Source organism: Odocoileus virginianus, chromosome 15 (genome assembly GCF_023699985.2).
Source record: "Odocoileus virginianus isolate 20LAN1187 ecotype Illinois chromosome 15, Ovbor_1.2, whole genome shotgun sequence".
Lineage (NCBI taxonomy): Eukaryota > Metazoa > Chordata > Mammalia > Artiodactyla > Cervidae > Odocoileus > Odocoileus virginianus.
The window spans coordinates 25466069-25483694 of NC_069688.1; the positions used below are offsets into that span (position 1 = coordinate 25466069).

At 38.3% G+C, this 17626-nt stretch overlaps 1 protein-coding gene across 1 annotated transcript in view; it reads left to right on the top strand.

Moving 5' to 3' along the window:
* CRISPLD1 (cysteine rich secretory protein LCCL domain containing 1) overlaps positions 1–17626 on the top strand; it is a 51607-nt gene that overhangs the window by 12420 nt on the left and 21561 nt on the right. The window lies entirely within an intron of this gene.

Sequence of the window (17626 nt, forward strand, 5' to 3'; positions counted from 1 at the left end):
CTCCCATTCCCACTAAAAGCAAGAGGAAGTGAGAAATGTAGCAGAAAGGGACAGTGATGTAGCTCCTGTTCATTAAAGCCCCGTTGCACCATTGTGGGGTATGTCACTGGGATTTGATTCCATCTTGGAGGTAACATAGACATATTTTGGATGCTCGGTGTAGCTGTAAAGATTTTGCCTGAGAAACTGGGAAATATTGGAGTTACCATTTTTTAAGATATGGAAGAATGTGGCTTGACCAGCTTTTGGTAGAGATAGCTGGAGCTCAATTTTGGATAAATTAAACTTAAGATTTTTTCTTAAATATTCAAGTGAATTTTTCATGTGTGCAACTCGATATATGTGGTCTAATCTGGACCATAAAGTACAGATTCATCAGAATTTAGATGATGTTAAAGCCCCAGGAGAGATGAAATCATCAGGGGAATGAGTATAGAGGGAAGCTGGGCTTGGTTGCTCAGTCGTGTCTGACTCTTTGCAACCCCATGAATTGTAACTTGCCAGGCTCCTCTGTCCATGGGGATTCTCCAGGCAAGAATACTGGAGTGCGTTGCCATGCACTCCTCCAGGGGATCTTCCCAACCCAGGGATCGAACCCGGGTCTCCCTCATTGCAGGCGGATTCTTTATCATCTGAGCCACTGTAGAAGGAGGAGATATTCACAAAGTGAGCCCTCAACATACTTAACAGTGTAGAGTTAGGAAAGGAGTGGAGGAACAGCAAACGAAGTTGAGAATTAGGAAAAAAACCAGGAAAGTAAGATGTCCTGAGGTCAAATGAAGAAAGGGGAAAGGATGATCAACTCTGTGAAATGTTCCTTATAAAGATCAAGTAAAATGAGGATCCTTGAATTCTGAGATATGGAGGCTATACCAGAGGTCTCATAAAACAGTTTGGGTATCATCATAGTAGTCCAAGGATGGTTCAGGAAAGAATGGATGGGAGAAATGATCAAGCTTGTTCACCCACTCATTCATCAAACATGAACTATCTCCTCTGGGCCAGGTGATATCTGCAGCCTTAACTCTTTTCTAATCCAAAGTTTTCAACTTAGTTTTAGAAGAGGTAAGTCACTTTGGGGACATATCCCAAATTTATAATTGTAGTCATTAGGGAAATGCAGTTTCTTTGCCTAATTGTTTCTTAGTTACCTTTACTGGGTGCCTTCATTAAAAGCAACATGGTCATTTATAATCATTTATAATCACAATTAAGAATGACATTTAGTTCAAGAACATTCTTTGCTTTTTGTTCAGCTGTGCTCTCTCACATACTTATCTTGGGAATTTATATAACCAAGAAATTATACAGGATTTAAAACTTAAATTCTCATAAATTTAATGATTTTTACTAATTGAATTTAAGTTTATAAAATTAGCATTTTATAGTTTTATATGTTGTCATGTATAATATATATATAATATATACATTATTGTTGTTAAGTTGCTAAGTTGTGTCTGACTCTTTTCGAGAACCCCATGAACACAATATATGCATATGTTACATAGAGTATTTAGTTCATTGGAAGAAAATTTGAAAATTCAATTGGTAATGAATTGTCTGGTGAAGGTATAACAGTAAGTATGTTTAAGTAACCCTTTATTTATTTTCCTGAGTATCTGTTGCTTTCATAATTTCAAGAAGGTACAAAAAGGCATTTGTAATTGATTAAAACAATTTTTTATTCTAATTGATAAATTTGTGATTTACAAAGAATTTGATTCAACAAATACCGATTTAGTATTTTTGTACCAGGCACTGTTTTTGATGCTAAGGAATACATTCATGTATAAAAAGTTCAACAAGTTAATGAAAATAAGCAAAGTGAGATGATGGAGCGTGACAGACATGGGGGCTTCCGAGGTGGCGCTAGTGGTAAAGAACCCACCTGCCAATGCAGGAGAGATAAGAAGACATAGGTTCTTCCTATGTCTTCTTCGGGAAGCTCCCCTGGAGGAGGACATGGCCACACACTCTAGTATTCTTGCCTGGAGAATCACATGGATAGAGGAGCCTGGCAGGCTATAGTCTGTAAGGTTGCACGGAATCATACACGACTGAAGTGACTTAGCATGCATGCATGATAGAGGTGGAGTTAACATACTGAGTAGTTGAAGAAGACCTCTCTAAATTAATGACTTTTGAGCTGAGAGCCAAATAAGAATAATGAGTCAACTAAACAAAGCTATAGAAATCTAGGCAGCAGGAATATCAGGTAAGACGTCTTTAAGTCAGAAATGAGGTGGGAGTCTTCAGGGACCACAAAGAAGGCTTGGATGGCTGAATTTTATTCAATAATGAGGAAAGTGTTAGAAAATATAGTAGACATATAAGCAGGGGCCAGAATTCCTCTTTGGCCATATTGGTGGAGATAAGTTTGGATTTTATGTCGAGGGAAATTACAAGCCATTGGAAAATCCTTGCAAGGGACTGACCTTTGGTCTTATTTCCAGTTTTATACAATTACTCTTTGCCTTAGGGAATGGGTTGCAGGAGGATTCACAGTGAAAGCACAGAGAGATAGGTAGGAAGCCACTGGTATATTCTAATGAGAGACGATGATGGCTGGGACCAGGGTGACAGTGTTAAAGATGGAGAGAGGTGGGTGGTTTCAGGTCTGTTTTTAGATAGCATTGCTGTTGGGTTTTTGGTAAATTTAATATGAAGGGTAAAAGATAAGGAGGACATTTTAAAGAAAGTGAAAGTTGCTCAGTCGTGTCCGATTCTTTGTGACCCCATGGGCCGTATAGTCCATGGAATTCTCTAGGCCAGAATTCTGGAGTGGGTAGCCTTTCCTTTCTCCAGGGGATCTTCCCAACCCAGGGATGGAACCCAGGTCTCCTGCATTGCAGGTGGATTCTTTACCAGCTGAGCCACAGGGGAAGCCCAAGAATGCTAGCGTGGGCAGACTATCCCTTCTCCACAGATCTTCCCAACCCAGGAATTGAACCGGGGTCTCCTGCATTGCAGGCGGATTCTTTACCCACTGAGCTATCAGGGAAGCCCAATATGCTTACTTAAGCATATTGATGGATAACTGAAGCATTTACTGAGCCAGGAAGAGAAACAAGAGAAGGTTTCCTTTCCAATGCAAAGCTTATTTTGCATTGTCTTGTCATTCTCAGCTGAGTTTAATGGTCAGCAGAGAAGTGGGACTTGAGATAAAAGTGTGGAAATGATGTATAGATGCTGTTAAGAACCATCTTAACTGACTGAATAAAACCATCCAAGAAGATTTTTATGGATGAAGGTTGAATGCTTTAAATGGAGCCATGGCCCAGCAATATGTAGAGGCTGAGCAGAAAGGAGAAATATGCAAAGAAAGCTGAGAATGTTTTGAGAAATGGAATCAGCTAGCACTACATGGGTATATGGCAATGTTTTTGGTTTTGTTTTTTGAAGAGTGTGCTTGGAAGTTGATGGAAATGCACAAATTGTAAAAGCACTTGACATGGGAGGGAGAAAATATAACTTCAGAATCAGTTTTTTTCTACTGACAGGAAGGGCTGAGGCTGTAGGTACATATTCAGTGGAAAAAGAATTTTTATATGAATGATTCTGTTTCTCCCAGTGAAGTATGGAGCAAGATTGTCAGCCGAGGTTGAGAGGGCAGGAATGGAGCGGTGTGAGGATGGGATATTATGAAAGGTATTTTGGGGGTTATTACATAAAGATCTCTGTGGAGTCAAATGCATGAGATGTTTTGAGGTACTTTGTGTTCATTTGTTTCACCATGCTTTAAGTTACAAAATCTGATAGGGAAGTTTAGTACAGTATGTATTCCTATCATATGTAGTAGTCAAGTATTTCCAAAAAGCAGGAAGATTTAAAGTAACAATTTCTCTGGTTTGCCATAGGTCACACCACTCTTTACAGCCATTTCACGTGGTGACACCTGCTTGACCTCTGAGGACATTTGACTGGGCAGCTCCTGGAGATGTGAATGAGGTTAAAGTCATGTTAGCCAGGGTGGGAGAAGGGGATTGATTTTTAAAGTGTTCAGATATTCTGTAATACAAATCAAGTGCAGATACAGACCACATAATGCATTTGAGGTTCAAATTGCAGACTGGAGGTTAAATACAACTAATTGTATGGGAACTCCAAAATATAAATTATTGGAATGACCCAGATATGTGACTTGGATTAGTGGATTATTAAACTGGTGAGTTTAAGAACTAAAAACTATAAGCCAATAAATCTTACTTTTTCTTTTTTTTCTTTTAACTGATTAACAGAATCAATAAAATGCAATTAAGTTAACTAAGTCCACTTTTTCTTAATAGCTTATTACGAAAAAGGCAACAGATTTTCTTTATTAGAAGCTCATCAACCACAAAGGCAAAATATGAACATGGACATTATTTAATAGGCTAGACAGGTTTTATGTTTTAAGTATTTAATCAAAGAAAATTTTGAAGTCAATCACCAGAAAATTAAGGGTAGCAAAAATGTTTTTCATGAAAAAGCAGCTAGGTGTAATTTGGGGAATAGAAATCAGGGTGCTTTAGTCCAGTGTCACTCAAGCTTCATTGTGCATACGAATTCCCTGGGAATCTTGTTAGCATGCAGATTATGATTCAGGAGGTCTGGGTGGCCCCCAATATTCTGCATTGCTAACAAGCTCCCAGGTGATGTGGCAGCCACTGTGGCAGTCCCACAGCCACTGGGAATGGAACTCTGAGTAGAGAGCTTGAGACTGTCCAGAGGAAGTTTGAGGTCTAAAAAAAGACATTAAAAATTGACTCTAGGATCCAGATCCTTTTCCATCTCACTCTCACATTCACTTTCTCCTTCTTCTAAGGTAGCAACTCTTAATTATTAGTGCAGGAAAATAGAAATCACTCCCTTTAACGAAGTGCTTAGAAACCAAAACGATAGAGAAGCTTAAACAGTAAGATTTCCCAAGACTCACTGTTTAAATCCATCTACTTGGAGGAGTAGTGGAAAATGGAATCTCAAAATTAGTTAATGGCACAGTTCTGTACGATAGTGAAAACAGAAGTGCAGTCAGTGACAGGATAAACTCAAAAAGCATAGTGAAAACAGAAGTGCAGTCAGTGACAGGATAAACTCAAAAAGCATAGTGAAAACAGAAGTGCGGTCAGTGACAGGATAAACTCAAAAAGCCTCATGAATGAGAAGGAAGGAAGTAGAATTCAGAAGTGAGCAAGAACAGAGGTGAGGGGTGGGGGTAGGGGTGGGGGTGGAGAAAAGGTCAGCTAGATCAGATAATGAGCTATTTGATAAGACCCAAGAATGAGCATAGGAGTTATTTTTTATAACTCTCCACTTTGTGTTGCTTTTGCAATTCAAACAGTTCAGGTAAACCTTATCTAAACAGGAGACAATCCAATAAAGGTGCTAGGAATAAAATATAAAACTATCTTGTGTTTGTTCAAGACATGGCAAATACAAATCTGAAATATTGAATGATTGACTGATGGGCTTACAAAAACCTATAGTGAGATCAGATGTTGTCCAGAGACAGGAAACTAAAGCCAAAAAAGAAAGAGGTGGGGCAGGGGAGGCTTTTGAATGAAGATGAAGAACCTCAGAACTCCTGTCTAGAAAGAAAAGGCTGAGAGAAGAGTTTTGTTACTTGAGTTCGGTGAATGCAGTGAATACATCTAAACAAATGAAAAGCAGTGCCCTTTCATAAAAGCATCTGCATCGTTATTCCATATACCTTGGGCTTTTTAGGCTGTAGGCATCTTGCCAAGCTGTTGCTTTTGCAGGTGCTGGAATGACTTATGTGCATCTTGTTTTCTCTCCAGTGAATTTCTTCTCTTCCTTCAAGACTTACCCAAAGACTAATCTGGTTTTTTGTCTAAACCCCTGTGTCCAAAGTTAGGTACACTCTAACCCCAGTTCCTTGGCTTCTACAGCATTTCATACCTGTTTCTGCCTCTCTTATCTACATCCTTGTCTCGGAAGGAACTGTGCTTTCGTAGTTTTTGCATTTCCTCAGCTGAGAGGCTGACACATACTCTAAGCTCCATTTATGTTAATTGGAAGGGGAAAAATGGAATGAATAAAAAAGTAAAAAGATGACAAGATTTTCAGCAGTGATTCTAAAATGGGTGGAATGAAAAAGGATTTGATTAATTCTGTTTCAATAAGGAAATGCTGTTAGTTTTAATATGTTGTCTAGGTTGGTCATAACTTTTCTTGCAAGGAGCAAGTGTCTTTTAATTTCATGGCTACAGTCATTGCAATGATTTTGGAATATTAATAGATCAAGACTTAGAGAACTGATAGATGGTATTGTACTTTCTCAATTACTAAAGGATTTCCTTAAATACTGAGGTCTCTTAAATAGTCTTAAAGATTAACAACTTCTCTCCTAAATGGCAACAAAAACAATGAAAACATTATAGCCTTGAATTTATCACAAAGTCAGTAAAAAGATATGGCCTTTACAAAAATAATTCATGTTCAACTATTCAAAAATTTATCTTTAGCCTAGCCTAGGTACGTCATGAGTTGGGCTTCCCTGGTGGTTCAGCGATAAAGAATCCGCCTGCCAATGCAGAAGGGACGAGTTTGACCGCTGAGTGGGAAGATCCCCTGGAGAAGGAAATGGCAGTCCACTCCATTTCTTGCCTGGGAAATCCCATGACAGAGGAGACTAGAGGGCTACCGTAGAAGGGATTGCAAAAAGACTTAGCTAATAGCTAAGACACGACTTAGCTAATAAACAGCAGCAGCATCGTGAATACACCTTCACCTGATTTTATAGCACACTAGTATGTTTGATGCAGGGTATTTAGGTTCCTGTGTTTGTGATCCAAGTTATTGCTGAGGCTAGGCCAGCTGAGGCTAGAGAAAATCGATGAGTACATATTGGCAATATATTGTATGCCAAGTTTTATATTAGGTGACATGGAAAACACAGAAAAAGTATGAGACAGTTTTTGATTTAAAATTATGCTTTGAGAATTAAAACCCAAAGTAGAAGCACATGTTGGAGAATACATAGTGATTGTTGTCTTTAACAAGACGATTCAGAGAAGGGTGAGATAAATAGAATACGTATTGCGGTTGAAATGACTTCCAAGAGGAGAGAGACTGTTAACAGGACTTTGGTGAAAGGATTAAGTTTAAGTAACAAGGAGGGGAGGAAAGAAAGAATAGTCTCGTAGGGAAAAATTTCTGATGGATTCAGTGGCCGAGAAATATGAATGGACAGGTAGTAGAATCTTGCTGCTTGGAGTATGGTTATTCAGTGTATGCTTCTGTTAGAAATGTCATAATTTGAATTTCTCTTCTGACCTACTGAGTCAGAATCTGAATTTTAACAAGATCTCCAGATGATGTACAGGCATTTTAATGTTCCAGTTGAGTCAGCAGTAGAGTCAGCTCAGGTTGAGAAGGGGTGGGTTGTAAGTGAGGTAGGTGAGTAAGTTATAGCCAGATTTGGGAGGGCCTAGGCAGGGAGATGAGATGCAAATGAGCAGACATTCTCAGAAAAGTAAGGATTTTGTTGATTTCACAGCTCTGCAGCGTCACAAGGACAATCTGCCTTACATCATGCGTTCAGTCTGTCTATAATATCAAAACAGTGGGTGTAACTAAAATGATCTTGTGAGTTCATCCACACATGAAATTTTCATTCCAAAAATTATTTTAATTTTAGTAAACTGAAGAGGCAGTTTCTTCAATCATTAAGTCACTCCTTTGCTAAGACTTCCAAGGCTTTGTTTTGAAGTAGATTTTAGGTAAAACACTGCTCCATCTGCCTCACATCTCTGTCATTTCCAGGAGACCCTCATATGTGCCTTGCCCTGGGGTGATGCTGCTATTTTCTCAGTACCTGGCAAAGCCTCTCTGTCCAGAAACACAGGTGTTCCTTTTGAAATCTGAACCTCATTCATTTTCCCTGTGACTACAAAGTCTTTTCAAAGCAGGTGAAGCACAGGAGTTAAAACACCTGAGGTAATTTCCGAGTTGTAAGGAATGTACTGTTTTCCAGTGCTTTTTGTACCAGAGGACTTTGTCACAAAAACCTCATAGGCTCTTTTAGCATAGATTGAATGATTGATTAATCTCCTTGATGTCTGGCTCTTCGTTGTAGTTCTGATAATACCACCATCAGGGAGAGAGGGAGGTGGCTAAGATTTTATAATGAGGCATTATTTTTGGAATTTGAAACTGAAGCATTGTGAACTGTCAAATGTGTTACTTCCATCGAAAAACAAGTTCTTTCGATGAGCTCCAGTTAATTGCTATTGAGCAGATCACATTGACAGCGTATTCCATCAGATTTGGGGATTGCACTTTCCGATGTAAATAGACAACACAACAGTGGTTTGAGAGGGATCTATGTTTTGACATATGATGGATATTTATAAACCTGTTTTTCCAGAAAGGCCAGGATAAAAATTATCTTTTAAAGGTAGTGTTTAGAAAGAGATAACTCTATATGTTTTTTATTTTCTTCCACAGCTTGTACATTCATGAGCTGGCTAGAAATTCCTGAACATCCTTTTAGCTGTGTAGAAAAATTACACGTGAAAGTCTGTGCCTTACTTTGAAGATTTATCACTGGGTGTTCAGGACGAAGCTGAAGAAGAGATACCTGGTGTTAACTGTTTATGAGAATAACTTCTTGTCTTACTCAATTATGTTGACGTTTTACTGGGAGATTTTATTGAAGGTTTTCAGTTGTATTTCTCTGTTTGGCACAGTATTAAAACTTTTATCCAATAGCTATGATTCAGAAACAGTTCTCTAAAATCATAATTAGGCTTCCCTGGAGGCTCACATGGTAGAGAATCTGCCTACAATGCAGGAGACCCGTGTTTGATCCCTGGGTTGGGAAGATTCCCTGGAGAAGGGCATGGCAACCGACTATAGTATTCTTGCTTGTAGAGTCCCAGGGACAGAGGAGCCTGGTGGGCTACAGTCTATGGGGTCACAAAGAGTCAGCCCTGACAGCAACTAACACTTTGGCTTTGCAGTCTTGAAAGTCACAAATCAACTTTTGCTTCTTAGTTAAGAAATAGCTTCTATTATCATCAGAAATACTATTTTGTATTTGAAAGATTTTATGGGATTCTACAAACCATATGGGACACTCTAGAAGAGACTGTAAATACAAAATAATAGAATTTTAAAGCTGAAAGAAATTGACGAGCCTTACTGCAGCTGGTTAAAGTGTCTGCCTACAATGCGGGAGACCTGGGTTCGATCCCTGGGTCGGGAAAATCCCCTGGAGAAGGAAATGGCACCCCACTCCAGTATTCTTGCCTGGAGAATCCCATGGACAGAGGAGCCTGGTGGGCTACAGTCCACGGGGTTGCACAGAGTCGGACATGAATGAGCGACTTAACTAACTTTTAAACTGCAGCTGACTAATGTCGTAGACAAGGAAACAGAAGCCAAACTTGACATAATCAGATACATTTGAAAATAGATAATTTAAATGGGACAAGACTCTTCCAGGGTGTATCATGTATTTTAATTTTAACCTTAGTTTGAGTAATCGGAACAATTGCAAGCTTAGTTTTATCTCTGTCTGTATAAGAAATGGACAGGAACTCATCACTAATGACCTCACTTGCATGTGACTAGAAGACGTAGCACTAGGGAAAGAAGGTTTTCCATACTCACAGTTATTTTCAATATGTTGGAAGCTAGAATGGTATCATTACTTCTGACAGCCAGTAACTGCTCAGAACTGAGGTGTGTGTGTGCATGCATGTGTGCTCAGTCGTTTGTCCAACTCTTTAAGACCCTGTGAACTATAGCCTGCCAGGCTGCTCTGTCCATGGATGTTTCAGGCAATAATACTGGAGTGGGGTGCCATTTCCTAATCCAGAACTGAGGTAGGGTAAGAGGTAAGAGGGTAGTTTTCTGTATGCAGATATATACATCTAAAAAAGACAGATGTTTGTGGAATTCATTTTCAAATTTTATTGCACGTGCTTATATATATTTTTAAATAGTCTTACTGTAATTTATAGTTTTCAGTAGGAAGGTAAGACCAGAGCTTTCAGTCAAGATCTAGATGTCCAGCATAACTGCATTTTCAAACACTGTTGTGCTTTGATAATGTTACTTTGCCAGACAACAGTGCATATTTTAAAAGTCGATACTTTCAAACTGTGTTGTGCCATGGACTGGTGTTAGTTGCCATTTAATTAAGACACCTGACAGTAAGATAGTCAAGGACCATTTTTTTTTTTTTTTTGCATTTAGCTTGAAAACCCAGTAAAACTTTATCAATTTTGCCAAAAGTTATAATGAACTAAAACATTATTTCTAGATTATTTAGATACTCTTTTGAATAGAAAATTACAACATTGCTTGCTATTTAAAAATCTTTTTGAGTAAATGTTTATCTTAACTATTTAAAGCTATTTTTCCCAGCGTGTGTGCTCAGTTGTGTCCGACTCTTTGTGACCCAATGGACTATAGCCCACCAGGCTCCTCTGTCCATGGATTTTCCAGGCAAGAATGTGTTCAGAAAGACTTATGTCTTTTCATGTCTCAGCATATCTTTGAAAAGACTTATCATAGCTCCAGCCACTTAGATGGGGTTTTCTAGAATGGTAGAAAATCTTGCAGTCGTATTTCTCCCTGCTTAGAATGACATTAAACAGTTACTAAATTATGTGAGAGTTTCCAGTCAGTAGATTATTTCTGTGTGTATTTAAAGGTGTCAGATCATCCTGGTCAATTTCCTATTAAAATTTCTTTGTTTACTCATAATGTTTTTTTCACTGGTGAATCTAAACTATTGAGTTAGCCAAAACGTTTGTTCAGATTTTTCTGTAACATCTTATAGAAAAACCTGAAGAAACTTTTTGGCCAACCCAATATATGAAATAAACTATTTACAGCTTCAGTGTCATTTAGAATATTTCCTTTGGTAGACTAATTATCATGATATCTTCACCAGGAAGTGCTCATCAGTATCTTTGTGGATAAAGAGACGTCTGTCATCTCCATCCCTACCACTCATCCTTTTTTTAAAAATTAATTTATTTATTTTAATTGGAGGCTAATTACTTCACAATATTGTGGTAGTTTTTGCCATACACTGACATGAATCAGTCACAGGTGTACATGTGTCCCCCATCCTGAACCCCCCTCCCACCTCCCTCCCCATCCCATCCCTCAGGGTTATCCTGGTGCACCCACTTTTAATGCCCTGTTTCACACATCAACCTTGGACTGGTGATCTATTTCACATATGGTAATATATGTTTCAATGCTCTTCTCTCAAATCATCCCCCCCTCATCTTCTCCCACAGAGTCCAAAAGTCTGTTCTTTACATCTGTATCTCTTTTGCTGTCTTGCATATAGGGTCATCATTACCATCTTTCTAAATTCCATATATATATAACTTAATATCCTGTATTGGTGTTTTTCTTTGTGACTTACTTCACTCTGTATAATAGGCTCCAGTTTCATCCACCTCATTAGAACTGATTCAAATGTGTTCTTTTTAATAGCTAAGTAATATTCCATTGTGTATATGTACCACAACTTTCTTATCCATTCGTCTGCCAATGGACATCTAGGTAGCTTCCATGTCTTAGCTATTGTAACAGTGCTGCGATGAACGTTAGGGTTCATGTGTCTCTTTCGATTCTGGTTTCCTTGGCCTCCCACTCATCTTTGAGGATTTATGTATGAAGAGTTTAAGTACAGAAATCAAGCAGATAATATTACAAAACTTTACTCCATGTGCTTTAATACAATCTTTAGTACTAATAATTAACTAAAAAGTTAAAATTAATGTTTGACTTTTATTTGAAAAATAGCCTACTATTCTGTTTAGTTTTTGTACTAATAATTTTGAAGCCTCAATTACAAGAAAATTGTCTTCAGGCAGATTCCTAGTGACTAATTAACATTGCTTTCAACTCTGGTTTAATGTACTGCAGCAATAATTTTGACACTGCAGAGAGACAGTGATTTCCAGGACAAGAATTTTAAGGTTATGTAAATGGGCTTCCCAAGTGGCTAAGTGGTAGAGAATCTATATGTCAATTATGGAGATGCTGGTTTGGTCCCTGGGTTGTGAACATCACTGAAAGAGGAAATGGCTACCCACTCCAGTATTCTTGGCTGGAGAATCCCATGGACAGAGGAGCCTGGTGGTCTACAGTTCATGGGCTTCTAAAAGTTGGACACAACTTAGCAACTAAACAGCAAGAAATCTGGAAAGAGCTATAAATGTACAATAGTAAAGAAAATATATTTGAAAATCTTTCTTGGGAGAAAAACTGTGACCAACCTAAATAGCATATTAAAAAGCAGAGACATTACTTTGCCGACAAAGGTCCTTCTAGTCAAAGCTGTGATTTTTCCAGTAGTCGCGTATGGATGTGAGAGTTGGACTATATAAAGCTGAGCAACGAAGATTTGATGCTTTTGAACTGTAGTGTTGGAGAAGACTCTTGAGAGTCCCATGGACTGCAAAGAGATCAAACCAGTCAATCCTAAAGGAGATTAGTCCTTGGTGTTCATTGGAAGAACTGATGCTGAAGCTGAAACTCCAGTAGTTTGGCCACTTGATGCGAAGAATTGACTCATTGGAAAAGACCCTAATGCTGGGAAAGATTGAAGGCAGGAGAAGGGGATGACAGAGGATGAGATGGTTGGATGGCATCACCGACTCAATGAACATGAATTTGAGCAAACTCTGGGAGTTAGTGATGGACAGGGAAGCCTGGTGTGCTGCAGTCCATGGGGTCGCAAAGAGTCCAACGCAACTGAGCAACTGAACTGAACTGAATCATTTTTAAGAGAGGAGCTATTCTCAGTATCAAAGAGAAAGAGTTATATTACTAATGACTGTCTTTGCCTCATGTATAGGGATATAATCTCTGGTAAGCTAGCAATATTAACTCTATTAAAAACTACACTCAATGATTTGCAGCTGTCATTGACTGTTGTTATAACAGCATAACAGGTGTTCTGGTAGGAGTATGAATTGTGTGCGCTCACCACATTTCACAAAGAGCAGTCAGTGGAATTTTCTGTATATGTCTAGATAGCTACATAATTTTCAGATTTTACAACACATTGTTTTAGTGCTAAAGTGAAGTGAAGTGCAAGTCGCTCAGTTGTATCCGACTCTTTGCAGCCCCACGGACTGGAGCCTGCCAGCTCTGTCCATGGAATTCTCCAGGCAAGAATCATGGAGTGGGTAGTTCCCTTCTTCAGGGGATCTTCCTAACCCAGGGATTGAACTCAGGTCTCCCACATTGCCGGCGAATTCTTTGCCATCTGAGCCACCAAGGAAGCCCTTTTAGTGCTAAAACTACTATAAATTTCAAGGTTTACTTTTAAAAGTCCTTTGTCAAGGTTTAAGGTTTCTCGTATACATACACCGGGGAAATGATAGAGCCACTATGTTCAACTGGTTGAAAAATGACCCCGGAGACAAAGTATGTTAGTAATATTCTAAATGTTTCTTTTAGTAATAAAACTTAAATTGAAGACTTTACTATGTTCTCAGAAGGAACAGCTTATTCATGTAGTTGGAAAATAGAGTGGTTTTTATTTCTGCACACCTCAAGTACCCGTTTTATAAAGAAATGGTAATTTTAAGTGTGGCTTGGCTTTAAATTAGTCCTGGGTGAATAGTTCAGAGAGAAAAAATGAAGCTGGTTAGGCCATCTTGATTTAATTTACAATCCTGAATTTAAATAGAAATGTATAGAGAGTAACCTGCATTTAAATGGGATGGGTATGAATTATTGCCTGTCTTCAAACCTGAAATATTATGTTGTAGCATAAAAATATATATTCCGTGCGTTGTCGTGTTATATGATAGTATTTCTTCCAGGACAGCTATATTTTCAGTGATTTTTTTTTTAAAGAATGTTCTTGATTCATATTATTGAACTTATCCTAAATAGCAGTGCTTGATTAGATTCTTCAATTGATTACTTTCAAAATTGTCACTAATATTTATTAAATATTGATAGTAAATTTTAGCTGCATGCTCTTTGCCTCAGTTCTTGCATTAAAATAATGTAAGTCCCTGTTTTAGCTTTATCATAGTTAATTTGATATGCTCCACTCCCCGTTTTATTATTTTTTAAATAGTTTTATTCATTTTTAATTTTGGCCACACCCTGCATCATGTGGGGTCTTAGTTTCCCAACCAGGAATCAAACCCACACCCCCTGCATTGGAAGGTGGTATCTTACTACTGGACCACCAAGGATGTCCCCCACCCCCATTTTTAATGGATTAAATAGAAGAGAAATCATGCTGTAAAAACAACTTGTCCATAATATATAATCAACTATTGAATTTTAGTCCTTAAAGGAACCTGAATTATCTTCTATCTCAACTGACATATTTTACAGATAAGAAAACATAGCCTGAAGCATTTGAATGATATGTTGTAGATTTTATTCCAGTTTCTACACAACAGATACATAAACAAAGTTTGGATATACAACATATTTGTGAACTTGGAAATAGTTGTGTATCTTCCGTGGAAAGAATCCATCAATTTTGTAGGAAAAACTGACGTCTAAGGTTGTAGAATTGTGTGTAACACAAGAGTAAATGGACCTTGAATAAGAGCCTTAAGAACTCCCTTAGCTGGGTGGTTCTTCTGGGTCTCTTACTTGTTTGTAGTGACCTGGACAGGCAAACTTACAAGTCTCATGTCTGGGCTAGGAAATCACAAACGCTAGGGACTCCTCTTGCATCTCTCTGTTTCTGTGTGGTCTCTGCATCTTATTTTTTTAGCTACCTCTTCTGGGTAGCTGAAATCCGAATTTGTTGACTCAGATCTTTTAAGATGTGTGTCTCAAAAGAGAAAGAATCAGATAGAGGCTTTATTTCCTAACCTAGCTGGGGAAATCTCACAGTCCTATTCTGTTTGTTAGAAGGGAGCCACCATCTAACTCAACTTGAAGGAAAGGGGAGGGAATTCAACTCCACCCTTCATTGGAAGAGTGTTTTAAAACCATTTCAGTGGTTTCAAGCCCTTTTTTTTTTCTCTTCCCCATCTAGGAATGTTTGTGTTTTCCTTCTGGTGCCTGGCTGCTCTTTGTGAGGTTGCTTTTTTGCTCGATTAGAAACCTATGGATAAATATGTTTTCACTGTGGTGGTGTTTAGGTGCTAAGTCGTGTTGGCTTCTTTTGCACCCATGGGGACTGTAGTCCACCAGGCTTCTCTGTCCAAGGGATTTTCCAGGCAAGAATACCTGAGTGGTTGCCATCTCCTCCTCCAGGGGGGTCTTCCTGACCCAGAGACCTGGAGTCCCTGCCTTGGCAGCTGGATTCTTTACCGCTGAGCCATGAGTATGACTCAAATATTATGCAAGAACCTGATTTTCAAGATTGAAGGCAAAAATTTGTTTGTCTCTTAAGGACAACCTACTTACCAGGGAATTCTACATAGAAGTAAGCTTGCTTTTGAGAGATGACTGTCGCTCTGACCATCTGGATACAAAAGGAATCAGCACCTTGCTCATTTTTGGGGACTTCAGCCAAATTCTTTGTTTCTTACCTAATTTGTTTGGGTAAATAATGACAGAAATTTGAATTATGCCTTTGCATCTTACATAATATGTAATTATAAAATTAGGTCTAATTTAAGTAATGAATTTCATTAATAGTATGTTCACATTTGGCAAATTGTTTACCTGATACTTATTGATAGCATACATTTCTGATGTCTATACCACAAAACCAGTCGTCTTGAACCTTAGATATTAATTCAAAGTGAAGTTCAAGTTTTTATGAAATCCAGATATTTTTGTGCTGTTAATTTTTTAGTGGCATGTAGATATACTTTTTTTGTGTGTTTTTGGTAGATAATAAAGATGTAGTATTGTCCTCATTTTGTATACTTTTTTTTCTGGCTTCAAAAGCATGGTTTTATGTATTTCAGATCCGCAGTTGAATTAGCAAGAATGTTTGTTGTAAGATTATATGGAGACTATACATAGAATGAAGAAACTTCCCTTCTTCACACATACTTTTTTTTCTTTTGTTCTGTTTTCTAGTATCTTGTCCTTTTGACCTATAATCATGGTTAGGTTTCTTCCATCCTTTAAAAGGACTTCCCTGGTGGCTCAGAATGTAAATAATCTCCCTGCAATGAAGGAGACGCGAGTTCAATCACTGGGTGGGGAAGATTGCCTGGAAAAGGGAATAGCAATCCACTCCAGTATTCTTGCCAGGAGAATTCCAAGGACGGAGGAGCCTGGTGGGCTACAGTCCATGGAGTTGCAAGGAGTGGGACACGACTGAACGATTAACACTTTCATGTGAGTTCTCAGCTCCCTGGCCAAGGGTGAGACCCATCTCCTCTGCATTGCAAGGTGGATTCTTAAACACCGAACCAGCAGGGAAGTCCCTCGGATTTCTCTTAATGATGAATTAGTACCGAGCGGACCTCACCTTCTTTGACTTTTCTGTAACATTTAAGCTTAATTGCCTACTCTCTACTCCTGGAATCCTTTGTCTTGTGCCTTTTATAATTTAATCCTCTTTCAGTTTTCCCTTAGCCTTTCTGATTCCACTTTTCCTTGTTCATTTTGCTTAAACATTTTTTTCCTCCTCTTCAATTTTGATAACCCGAGTTTTCATTACATTTTTTTCTCATTCTGTCTCATCTTCCTGAAGTAATTCATCTCTGAGTGAATAACTTGAAGATTCATGTCTTTGGAGTATATTTCTTTTCCCAGAACCCCAGTCATCTATCTCCACTCTCCACTTGACATGTATATACTGTGTGTATCACAGACACCTCACCCATCAGCCTTGAAATATGCATTGAAGTGCAAAGACATACACTTCTATTATAACAATCTATTTCTCTTTCTGTTTTTCTTTCTCACAGTTTGGTAATCTCATCAGTCTTCACCTTTTTTTTTTTTTTTTTTCTTTCCCTCACTGCCTGCCTTTAGTCATCCATCAACTTCTAGGAATTTAAATTCCTAAACATTATTTCAGTCTGTCTGCTTTTCTCCAGTTTCACTGCTTTCACCTTAGGTTGTGTCCTCATTTTCTAGTTCCAGGCCTATTTTTCTATCCTCCTAACATGCCCAGAATCCTGTAATTGTGCCAGTATTGAACCCAGTATTGGAAAATTCTTTGTTTTTACCACCCCATTCACTAAACTGCCTGATTTTCAAATTAACAAACAGAATATTAAACTCAGGACAGATGAAATTATTTTGGTAATGATTTTGTAATTGTAAATGTTTCTTTATCAAGTGTTTTTAAAGTGTGAATTAGTCACTTGTTGAATTTTTTTGCGTGCAAAAATACATTTCTATTTTATGGACTTCAGATTCATTAACCATTCATTTATTCAGCAAACAGTTACTGACCACCTTGTCCATATGACAGACATAGATAATAAGCTGAAGTTACAAATATGAGTTAAATAACTGTCCCCAAGCAACTCACAGTCCCGGGACAGAGATATACAGATGGATGCTAGCATCTCAGTGTGGCGCTAAGTCTCTTCGGTTGTGTCTGACTCTGCGATCCCATGGACTGTAGCCCACAGGTTCTACTGTCCATGGGATTCTCCAGGCAGGAATACTGGAGTAGGTTGCCATTCCCTTCTCCAGGGGAATCTTCCTGACCCTGGGATTGAACCCATGTCTCTTAAGTCTCCTATGTTGG